This window comes from Chiloscyllium punctatum, chromosome 22 (assembly GCF_047496795.1).
Source record: "Chiloscyllium punctatum isolate Juve2018m chromosome 22, sChiPun1.3, whole genome shotgun sequence".
In the NCBI taxonomy this organism is placed as follows: Eukaryota; Metazoa; Chordata; class Chondrichthyes; order Orectolobiformes; family Hemiscylliidae; genus Chiloscyllium; species Chiloscyllium punctatum.
The window spans coordinates 37800191-37812511 of record NC_092760.1 but is presented as its reverse complement, the minus strand read 5'-3'; the positions used below and the strand labels follow the sequence as shown (position 1 = coordinate 37812511).

The following is a 12321-nucleotide window of genomic DNA, read 5'->3' as shown; positions in this document are numbered from 1 at the left end:
TCTGCTGACATTGCACAAGACAAAGAAAAAATGGCCAGCATTTATAGAACACTTTTTAAGAAAAACTTATCAAAGCACCTATGAAGCATTTTGATTAACATTTTAAACAATCACGAAAGAATCGCAGCAAATTGATTGACATGCTGAAGGGAATTTCCATGAGAACTCAATAGTATCAGTCATGCATAATACAGCCTGGAGACTGACAATTAAAGATTTCAAAATTCTTAAACTAATGCTGTGTGAAGCAAGTAAAAGGAAACTGGTACTTTACTAACCCTTTGTTTGAACTTGGCTCAGAAGCAGAAACCCTTGACATCAAGATCAAACCTCCCCAGCCAATCCTCATTTGTGCAGCGATTGGCAACAAGCCAAACTCTCACAATTAACAACAAGAATTTGATCACTCTGCCCTCTCTGTCAAGACTGGTTTATCTACATTCCGAAACTGTAGCACAATGGAGTGACTTTGTATGGCAATAAAGATATAAGAATGAAATATTGTCTGGCAGACCCCATATAAATTGAAATTATGAGGCTCAAGCTTTAAAAGATTCAGGCTAATGCCTTTACTAAAAAGGAAGGTATCTTAGCTGACAAATTAACTTTCTGTCATATGATCACTGACTTTCCAATTTTTTGCAATGCAAAAGGAAGTAATTATGCAAAGCAATGATTTTTAAAAAAATCTAAAGAGCATCTCATTATTACAGAAGTAGAGATCTCAGCTCTCTGTCAGCCCAACTAGATCTAATGCATTTCCTCCACTCTGGGATTTGCAATCTCAGTCTGTTTGAACAATGTTGTTATGACCTACAGCAAACCAAGTGAATCACTGAAGAAAGCAGGATTATTTCTCCAGTAAATGCAATGATGGAGAATAATTACCAAATATAAAATTATTTGCAGAAAATCAAATCCAGTCACTTGTCGCAGTGTGGATATATTGACAGGACAATTACCCATTCATCTGTATCGTAGTTGGACTTGTGATGTCACGATATGCAAGGAAAAGGATACATTGTCAAGTTAAGCCAACAGCCAGAAAACAAGGAAACACTTTGGAAAAAAATACAAAGTTCAAAACAGCATCCTTTTTGGCAGTTATGTATTATGTCATGTTGGAGGACATTGAAACCATCCTAATAGCAACAGATAAGGCAAAGATTATAGCAAAGGGCAAACACTTACCTTCTCTAGGGAAAAAGTGCTGAACAAGATATTGGGATTAAAGGCAGACAAGTCCCCAGGGCTTGATGGCTTACATAAAAGAGTCTGAAAGGAAGTGATAAGAGATAATGTGCTACTTTTAATTTTGTCAAATATTTTGGGTTTGTAAAGTTTCCACTGGATCAGCAAGATGCTAGTGTTGCAATTATTGAAACAGGGAGGGAAGCAGAAAGGAGGAAACCTGAGATCAGTTAGTTTAATGTCAGCCACTGAGAAATTGTTGGAATCCATTATGAAGGAAGTCACCTTCTTCAAGTGGTAATGGTATCAAGGCTCCATCATTGGATGTGTTCATCTTGGACTCTGTGGAAGTAGTAATGGGATATTTAGAAAGTTAAAACACAATCTATCAGAGTCAGCATGGTTTTTTTTTAGATTAGATTACTTACAGTGTGGAAACAGGCCCTTCGGCCCAACAAGTCCACGCCGACCCGCTGAAGCGCAACCCACCCATACCCCTACATTTACCCCTTTACCTAACACTATGGACAATTTAGCATGGCCAATTCACCTGACCCGCACGTCTTTGGACTGTGGGAGGAAACCGGAGCACCCGGAGGAAACCCACGCAGACACGGGGAGAACGTGCAAACTCCACACAGTCAGTTGCCTGAGGCGGGAATTGAACCCAGGTCTCTGGCGCTGTGAGGCAGCAGTGCTAACCACTGTGCCACCGTGCCGCCCTTTTATGAAGGGTAAACTGGTCTTGCCTCATTTTCAACACCTCTGTGAAATTATAAGAAGCAAAGTGGATTTTCCCAGCAATTGCAGCCTCATGCAGACTCTGTCAAGATGAATTTGTATTCTGACAGTTCTCTCTTGGCGTAGAAACTGCCAAGGGAAGGCAAACCATACGCCACAGTTCACAGCAGCAAACTGCCATATTCTGACGTTTCAATTTCTGGAATTATAAGCAGCCACTTTAACAGCTGCTGTCCAAGTAGTTGTGAGGTTAGGTGCCGGATGTGGAGGCATCAGAGTCCCAGTGGGTAAGGTGCAGGTAGAATAAGCTGCCAAGGGGTGGGGGTTAGGATGGTAGGTGAGTAGGATGCCAATTGGGTAGGGGGTAAGGTACCAGGCACCAATGGGGCCGTTAGGATAGATCACAATGGGTGGAACATATGAGTAGGTCCTGGGGGTGTGTTAGGGGAGGCTATGTGTCAGGTCCTGGGGGTGGTCAGGTCCCCCAGTGGGGAAAGGTGAATGCAGTGGATCAGGGGTGGCAGGAGGAGAACAGTGAGGTTGGAGCAGGTATGGGTGTGTGTGTCAGGTCTGGAGTGGGGGCAGGAGGCAGCAGCATTTCTACAACAGGGTAGTGGTGCACCAGGTCCAGAATGGGGGAAGATTAAGATTTAGATTTGGATTTTTATTGTAACATGTACTCAAGTACAGGATTACAGTGAACGGTGTATAATATCACTACACATTGCGCCATCTTAAGTACAAAGGTACTTATGTACAAAAATCTTCGGTACAAAGTAGTAGCAGAAACAAACTTTAACAAGGTAAGCATTACCATCATAGAATAAGTAGAAAAATAAAGAAATAGGGTAATAATTAACATTAATGTTTTCTGAATATTAAGTAGAAAAATAAAGGTATTAGGTTAGAGGTCCAATGGTCTTTGATGAGTCCTCTGCTCCCCTCACTGTCCAGAGGAGACCTCAGCTGAGTGCTCTCAACTACACCACCGTAGATATGGCAGGAAATCCCTCACCACTCACTCTTCCTGCATCAGCCTATTGAAGCTGCCGCCTTTCTGATCTCCTCCTGGGGCGCCCGGAATATAGCTGGGCCGAATCCACCGTACACCAAGACACCACCACACTGGGCCGCGAGATCGCCACATTGGACCAAGAGACCGCCACGGCTGGGTCGGGCTGAGGGGATGCCTCGCCTAGTCGGTACTGATGCCGGGAGTGAAGGAAACAGCAAAATAAACGCCAAGAGAGAAAATAAGTAAGTAAAGAGAAAAAAAACGAGGAAGAAATAGATGGAGATGAGCTTTGGCTGAAACGTCCTACTCTGTCAGACACCTAGGTAGTGGAAGAGTTAGCAGAATAACCGTGTGTGGGTCTGGACTTTGGGACAGGAAGAGTGGGTTTATGAAAGAAGCAGTGGGAGGTTCAGGGAAAAGGGAGGATTGGTCCAAATGTGAGGATAATGAGCAAGAGGATGGGGGCTTAGAGGAAGGGGGGGCTAAGAAATATGGAGTGATGTAATAGGGAGTGGGTCTGAGCATGGGGAAGATAGGAAAGGATCTGATGCAAGGGAAAGAGGGAGTTGGGTGGAAGATGGGGGAATGAGGGAAGGGGGCGAATGAGCCTGGAGCAGGGCAATGAGTGAGCAAGTCCATGGTGTGGGGTATTGGGTCCAGTCAAGGGGTGTTAGATCCCAAGAAGAGAGAGAGGAGTGTTGGGTCAGCGTCTGGGTGTGTGAGGGATCTGATACAGCTAAAGATGTGAGAGGTAAGTATGGGGTCAGTTGAATAGTTACTCAGGAGTTAGACTTTGTAATTAACAGTCTAACCTTTCCAGAGTAACATTTTATTTAGCTTCATCGGAATCCTCTCCAACTTAAATTCAGACTTCCAAAGGATTCCAGGGGTTGTGAAATTGCCCAGTGGAATCTTCAATTTCCCTGGAAATTCCTTAAGAGTCTGTTACAATGAGGATTCCCATAGAGTCCCCATATGCAACTCCCATCAACGTTTGAATAACAACTGGAATATCTGAATCCATACTATTATGATTTAAAAAGGATATTGGTGTCTTTTGAACATTTTCAAAAGATAAAGGTGGATGTGAATTCTCAAACTGCTTTATTTCACACAATAAGGTAAAAATACAGAGTAGTTAAAAACTACAAAATCGTCAGCTTCTTATTAAATTTAAACAAATTATGTCTTAATTACAGAGCTATATATTAACCTCTGTTTTTATTCACTCGTGGGGATCTGGGCATTGCTGGCTAAACCAGCATTTATTGCCCATCCCTAATTGCCCTTGAGAAAGTACTGGTGAGCTGCCTCCTTGAACCACTGCAGGTAGACCCACAATGCCCATCAGCGGGGAATTCCAGGATTTTGATCCAGCGATAGTGAAGGAATGGCAGTATATTTCCATGTCATGGAGAGTGACTTGGAGGGGAACTTGAAGATGGCAGTGTTCCATGTATCTGATAACCATGTCCTTCTAGCTGTAATGGTTGTGAATTTGAAAGATACTGTTTAGGGAGCCTCAGTGCATTTTTGCACTGCATCTTGGAATTGGTATACGGTGCTACGACTGAACATTAGTGGTGGTGGGAGTGGAATGCTTGTGGATGTAGGGACAATCAAGCAGGCAACCTTGTCCTGGATGGTGTCAAGCTTCTTGAATGTTGTTGGAGCTCCACTCATCCAGGGAAGTGGGGAGTATTCCATCACACTCCTGACTTGAATGCTCAAAGTTTAACCCTGCAGCTTGTTGACTAAAAACTAACAACCTGGAGACATTGGGACTGAAGATTCAATGGACAGTTTTAAATAGGGAAGGCATCTGCTTGGCTCCAACATTATGTCTGATTTTTCTTAACATTGATTGGCCTAACTGGAGGTACCTGAGATCGTTCAAACTGTGTGATCAGCAGCGTTCCCTACCTGGAGCACTGCTAAGGCGTCAGAGCTGCCTGGTCTCTGATTGGAGCAGCAGCAGCAGCAGCAGTAGCAACAGGAGCCCACCTACTTTCTTAATCAATTGGCTGTGGGGGAGAGGAATCACAGATTGTGAATTAGGAGCCCACCTCCAGGAATATTGCCAAACCAGGCCTACTGTTGCTATGTGCAGGTAAGGACTGCCCCTTCCCTCAATGTTAGAACCCCAAAGCTCATAGTAAAGTGAAGTCCAACTTTTCAGGTTAGTGATACTTTTCGGGAAAAGCTGGTGTGTTGTGAATAACCGATGGTCAGGTATTCATCAGATAAGTGCAGTGTGTTTGCTGAAAGTGACAATGTGATAGATGCCTTATATAAGGGAGCATAAGGTGAAGGAACCCTTGGGAGGCAGTGATCATATTATGATTGAATTTGCTCTGCAGTTTTAGAGGGAGAAGATAGAATCAGAGGTATTACAGCTGAATAAAGGCAACTGCAGAGGCATGAGGGAGGAGCTGGGTAAGATCGACTGTGAGAGGAGCCTAGCAGGAAAGACAGTGGAACAGCAGTGGCGGGAGTTTCTGGGAGTAATTCAGGAGATACAGCAGAGTTTCATCCCGAGGAAAAAGAAGCATGGTACAGGGAGGATGAGGCAACCATGGCTGACTAGGGAAGTCAGGGATAGCATAAAAGCAAAAGAGAAAGCATATAATGTGGTGAAGGGCAGTGGGAAACCAGAGAATTGGGAAGCTTACAAAGACCAACAGAGGGCAATAAAAAAAGAAATAAGGAGGGAAAAGATTAAATATGAAGATAAGCTAGCCAGTAATATAAAGGAAGATTGTAAAAGTTTCTTTAGATACACAAATGGCAAGAGTGGACATTGGACTGCTGGAAAATGATGCTGCAGAGATAGTAATGGGGAACAAGGAAATGGCTGAGGAACTGATTGTGTCAGTCTTCACAATGGAAGACATGAGTTATATCGCAAAGATTCAAGACAGTCAGGGGGCAGAGCTGAGTATGATGGCCATTACCAAGGAGAAGGTGCTAGAAAAACTGAGTGGCCTGAAAGTAGATAAATCACCTGGACAAGATGGACTATACTCCAGGGTTCTAAAGGCAATAGCTGAAGAGATAGCAGAGGCATTAGTGGTGATCTTATAAGAATCACAATAACCAGGTAGGGTCCAGGAGACTGAAACATCACTAACATGACACCCCTGTTTAAAAAGGGAGTAAGGCAAAAGATAGAAAGTTACAGGCCAATTAGCCTAACCTTGGTTGTGGGTAAAACCCTGGAATCCGTCATGAAGGATGAAATTTCTGAAATGTTGGAAGTGTGTGGTAAAATAGGGCAAACTCACAATGGTTTCATCAAGGGGAGGTCATGCCTGACAAATCTGCTAGAATTCTTTGAGGCAGTAATGAGCAGGTTAGACCAAGGAGAACGAATGGATGTTATCTATCTGGACTTCAAGAAGCCCTTTGACAAGGTGCCACACAGGAAGGAGGAGAAAATGAGGACTGCAGAAACTGGAGTACCAGAGTTGAAAAATGTGGTGCTGGAAAAACACAGCAGGCCAGGCAGCCACACATGAAGCTCCTGAGTAAGGTAAGGGCCCATAGTGTTAGAGACAAGGTGCTCACATGGATTGAAGATTGGCTATCTGGCAGAAAGCAGATAGTGGAGATAAAAGGTCTTTCTCAGGATGGCAGCTGGTGGTGTTCTGCAAGGCACAGTGTTGGGACCACAACCTTTCACTTCATACCTTAATGATCTAGATGATGGAACTGAGGGCATTCTGGCTACGTTTGTAGATAATACAAAGATAGGTAGAGGGACAGGTAGCATTGAGGAGGTGGGGAAACTGCAGAAGGATTTGGACAGGTTGGAGAGTGGGCAAAGAAGTGGCAGATGGAGTACAATGTGGAAAAGTGTGAGACCATGCAGTTTGGTAAGAGAAATAGAAGCATGGACTACTTTCTAAATGGGGAGAAAATTCAAAAGTCTGAATTGCAGAGAGCTCTAGTGCAGGACTTTTCTTCAGGTAAACTTGCAGGTTGAGTCAGTAGTTAGGAAGGCAAATGCAATGATGGCATTTGTTTTGAGAGGACTTGAATACAAAAGCAGGGGTGTATGTCTGAGGCATTATAAGGCTCTGGTCAGACCACACTTGGAGTATTGTGCACAGTTTTGTGCCCCATATCTCAGGAAGGATGTACTGGCCCTGGACCATGTTCAGAGGAGGTTCACAAGAATGGTCCCAGGAATGAAAGACTTAACATTTGAGGACTCTGGATCTATACATTAGGGAATTTAGAAAGATGAGGGGGAATCTAATTGAAACTTACAGAATACTGAACTGCCTGGACAGGGTGGATGTTGGGAAGATGTTTTCATTGGCAGGAAAGATAAAGATCCAAGGGCACAGCCTCAAAGTAATGAGAAGACATTTTAGAATGGAGATATGGAGAAACGTCTTCAGCCAGAGAGTGGTGAATCTATGGAATTCATGGCCTCAGAAGGCTGTGGAGGCCTGGTCATTGAGTGTTTTTAAAACAGAGATAGATAGGTTCTTGATTGTCAAGGGGATCAAGGGTTATGGGTAGAAAGCGGGAGAATGGGTTGAGAAACCTATCAGCCATGATTGAATGGCAGAGCAGATTCAATTGGTTGAATGGCCTAAGTTCTGCTCCTGGGTCTTATGGTCTTATGTTACATAGGCATTGAGGTTTGGAGCAATGAGATGTGAAGGAATCAGCAAGTGAAGAAGTCACAGAAAATAAGGGCTGAGTACTGCTGAAAGTTGAATCAATGGAAGTGAGCAATGATGGAATGGAATATGTTTCATAAGGTATAGAGAAAGTAGGTGGGGGCTAAAACCATAGGATATAGGCGAATCAGCAAATGTCATTACCTCTCTTGACCTGGTGAAATCACAAACCGTTTTCCTCATTGCATCCATAATCTTGGTATAATACTCACCTGTTCAATAATGTCCAGCCACACCATCTTGGTAAGAGTTTCTTTTACCCATTGCTGAGGAGGATAAGGCAGGCCAGACTGTTCCATATGTCAAAAGAGAATCCCTAAGAAAACAAGAAATATTCTGGAAAAATCACAAGTAGCCTTTGTTTTCAGGCATTTGGCAAAATGGATTGGCAATTAGTTTATAAAACTCCTAAATGGATTATCTCATTTCTAATTAGTCAAAGTCCTTTTCAAAAGTGATATCACTGCACCTGAAGATGATTTACAGGAAACTTGTGAAAAATCCTTACCAATACATTCCTGTTGCTATGCAACTCAATTTAAGGTTACGATGATAGTGATTGGACTGACATCTGCTGGAGTGTTGTGCCTTTTGCAATTTGCTGTAACCATTTAGAAGGTTCCAGTTCATAATCAGCTTGGCTATTTGTTTTCATTACAAGTGCAGCAGATAAAAATTTGCCATGCATTCTGCATCAGAACGTGGTTTTGTTCCTCCACGTACAGGAGAAACATGTTCTGCACTCATCTGACCATGAGGGAGAATCACACAGAAGAATATGATCCCAAAAAGCATTTTCCTTCTGCATCCATTTTGTTAAAATCCAGCTCTGGCATCTGCCACTCACATGTTAACCCTTCCTGGAAAGCAGACAGTTCGGAATCTGGTTTCTTTCAATCACAGTTTTTGTCATTCATCATCAGACTTTATTGCAGATCAAAATCATGTCAGTAAATGAAGAATTGCATTTCCATCATAACTCAGTTTTTTAGGCAGATGCACTGATCCTAATGTATGAAAGAATTGTATGTTATTGTTAGTTTTACATAGTTTCTAATCAGCTAAAGATTAAAACTTGGTGCGAGAAGTTTGTTTGCATATTGATTCCCTGGGGCTAAGCAACATGACATAAACAAATTCTCTCTCTCTCTTTCTCTCTGATTCCAGCATAGAAAGTCTGATGTGTGTCAATGCTTTAATCTCCATTGGCAGCAATAAATGTTTATAGCTGCAATGCCAACAAGCATTTCTTTCTGTGTTGTTAAGTTCTGATCATCCATCATGGTTGGCACTGCCTAACACGTCGAAATTTGCAAATCATTTAAAGGTGGATTTCTTGCCACAACACAGGCAGAAGATGGTGGCACTGCTGACATCATCATTGTGTAGCTGGCACTCGAAGCTGGGTCCTGATTCTGCCCATGTGTGTGGTGCCAATGATGCCCAAGAAATCCTTGCTACCATCACTTCACACTCACCTCCATTCAACGTCACACTCCCACATTTGCTGCTTCATTCACTGTCTCACTTTCTGTTTCACATAATGCCCCACTCCCTTGGTCAGCGTCTCCCTTGCCAGTCCTCGCTACTTCCCTGGTTGCTCTACTCCCCAATCCTCACTGCCTCCCTCCCATTCTTCCTCCTAGGTCCAGTAACCAATGAGGCAGCACAGTGGTGACTGGGAGTGAGGCAGTGAGGGTCGGTCAAGTGTGTGGATCAATGCAGTGAGTGTTTCCATATTCTAAGAGTTGAGATAATTCAAAACATACAATAACCATTCATTTTATTACTCATATCCTTTGCTGTGACGCTGCTAGCAGTAACGTCATACACATTGCGACTGCATGGGTGCACTCCCTGTCATCACACTGGCAACAAATGCAATATCGATCAGTCAGTATAGTTAGTGGTGCAATGCTTTCTTCTCCCCATTGATAGGAAACTCTCAAATCTTTGAGTCGAAACAAAACCATCACTGGCTAACAAATTCATGTCCAAGTTCTGAAGGGAAAAGTAAGGATACATTTCCTTATCTGGAGTGTGTGCTGATATGAACTGAACTCAGACAGGTTGGTCTATATCATTGCTCTGAAATGTTGAGCCAGAATGTATTTCTTGTGGTGGGTGGGAGCCACTACCTACTGGAGAACCACTAGCAGCCAATTGCACAGGGAATATGATGTCAGTGAGATCAAATAGTTAGGTGGCTGCTGGTCACAAGGGGGACCGAGAACTCCAAGATAGACATCCCACCCAAGAGCTGCTGACCATTCAGATTCAATAGTTTACCATTGCTCGTAGCATTGCTCACAGCACTAGCTGCTGATGGTTTGTCTCCGAGGTCCATTTGAAAAGATATGACTGGATCCCTGGGCATGGGTGAGCGCTTCAGCATTGAGGCTACAAGATGGGGATCATCAAAGGGATTGCTACAGGGTGGTCGGCTGAAGAGTGAAGGGGGTAGTTGCTTTCACTTCCTGTCAGTGAGGGAACTTGGCCTCTCTGGCCATTGTGAGACCAAACAAAGATGACAGATTTTGCTGGGCAAGATACATGGGGAGAGCCTTGACCTTATGAAACATCCAATGCTCTTCCAGAGTATATATAGGAATTATATTTCCCCTGGCTGTTAAGTTGAGAATGAGAGGATATGGTCTGCAAGAGATGGACTGAGATGCGGAGGAGTTTCTTCACACAGACAGTGGTGAATCTTTAGAGTCTTTTTACAAACTCACTGATTCCCACAGTTACCTGGATTACACCTCTTCCCACCCTACCTCCTGCAAAAATGCCATCCCGTATTCCCAATTCCTCCACCTCCACCATATCTGCTCCCAGGAGGACTAGTTCCACCACAGAACACACCAGATGGCCTCCTTCTTTAGAGACCGCAATTTCCCTTCCCACATTGGTTAAAGATGCCCTCCAATGCATCTCGATCACATCCCGCACCTCTGCCCTCAGACCCCACCCCTCCAACCGTAACAAGGACAGAATGCCCCTGGTGCTCACCTTCCACCCTACCAGTCTTCGCATAAACCAAATCATCCGCCGACATTTCCGCCACCTCCAAACAGACCCTACCATCAGGGATATATTTCCCACCCCACCCCTTTCCGCCTTCCACAAAGACCGTTCCCTCTGTGACTGCCTGGTCAGGTCCACGCCCCCCTACAACCCACCCTCCCATCCTGGCACCTTCCCCTGCCACAGCAGGAACTGTAAAACCTGCGCCCACACCTCCTCTCTCACCTTCATCCAAGGCCCTAAAGGAGCCTTCCACATCCATCAAAGGTTTACCTGCACATCCACCAATATTATTTATTGTATCTGTTGCTCCCGATATGGTCTCCTCTACATTGGGGAGACTGGACGCCTCCTAGCAGAGCGCTTTAGGGAACATCTCCGAGACACCCGTACCAATCAACCAAACCGCCCCGTGGCCCAACATTTCAACTCCCCCTCCCACTCTGCCGAGGACATGGAGGTCCTGGGCCTTCTTCACCGCTGCTCCCTCACCACCAGACGCCTGGAGGGAGAACGCCTCATCTTCCGCCTCAGAACACTTCAACCCCAGGGCATCAATGTGGACTCCAACAGTTTCCTCATTTCCCCTTCCCCCACCTCACCCCACTTCCAAACTTCCAGTTCAGCACTGTCCTCATGACTTTTCCTACCTGCCTATCTTCTTTTCTACCTATCCACTCCACCCTCTCCACCCCCCCCGACCTATCACCTTCATCCCCTCCCCCACTCACCTATTGTACTCTGTGCTATTTCTCCCCACCCCCACCCTCCTCTCACTTATCTCTCCACCCTTCAGGCACTCTGCCTGTATTCCTGATGAAGGGCTTTTGCCTGAAACGTCGATTTTACTGCTCCTCGGATGCTGCCTGAACTGCTGTGCTCTTCCAGCACCGCTAATCCAGAATCTTTAGAGTCCCCCTATCCTAGAGAGCTGTGAAGATCTGGTCATTGATTATATTTAAGAGATTGACAGATTTCTGGGTATTAATAATATAAAAGGATGGGGGATAGTGTGTGAAATGACATTAACACAGAAGATCCGCCATACTCTATTTAAAGGGCAGTGCAGGCTTAATAACTGAATAGCCTACCCTCACCCTTATTTCCTATGTTCGTTTCTACTACATCCATGAGCTGTCACTGGATTTTGTGAGCAATAATTGGGTGTCAATCGATGTTGCTGAATTTCATTTCACTGCTGATGGGTGGAAGTCTTGCTTCAGTTCTTATCGCTGTCAACTTGAGGGCAATTTTCCTGAATCCAGTATTCCCACCCAATTCTCCCAGGTCCCTGCCATCATTTCCACTTTAATGGGCTCAAGTATATTCTGCCTGTTAACTCTACTTCTGTCTCCGCAATTATTGCTTGACTGAATATATCCAGCATTGTCTGTTTTTTTTTAACCTCAGATTTTTGGCATCCTCTTTATTTTGCTTTTGTTCTATTTCAAAGTAGGCTCAAAAGATCTCTCACTAGCTGTTGCATTGTGATACAGCATAGACAAGCATTCCTGTGCTTCAGTAACTGCAACTTGTTTGTATCAGATGAGAGCTAGCACTGCTTATATCTCTCTTTGTTTTGCACTATTATGAAAAACATAAAAATGTTCAATAGCCGATTTTTCATCTCAAATATTAGCTGGTTGGTAGCAC

The 12321-nt window shown here is 44.1% G+C and overlaps 1 protein-coding gene across 4 annotated transcripts in view; it reads left to right on the top strand.

The window, feature by feature from the left end:
• Positions 1-12321, top strand: part of ptpn5 (protein tyrosine phosphatase non-receptor type 5) — a 245750-nt gene that overhangs the window by 76120 nt on the left and 157309 nt on the right. The gene's annotated exons all lie outside the window — the stretch shown is intronic.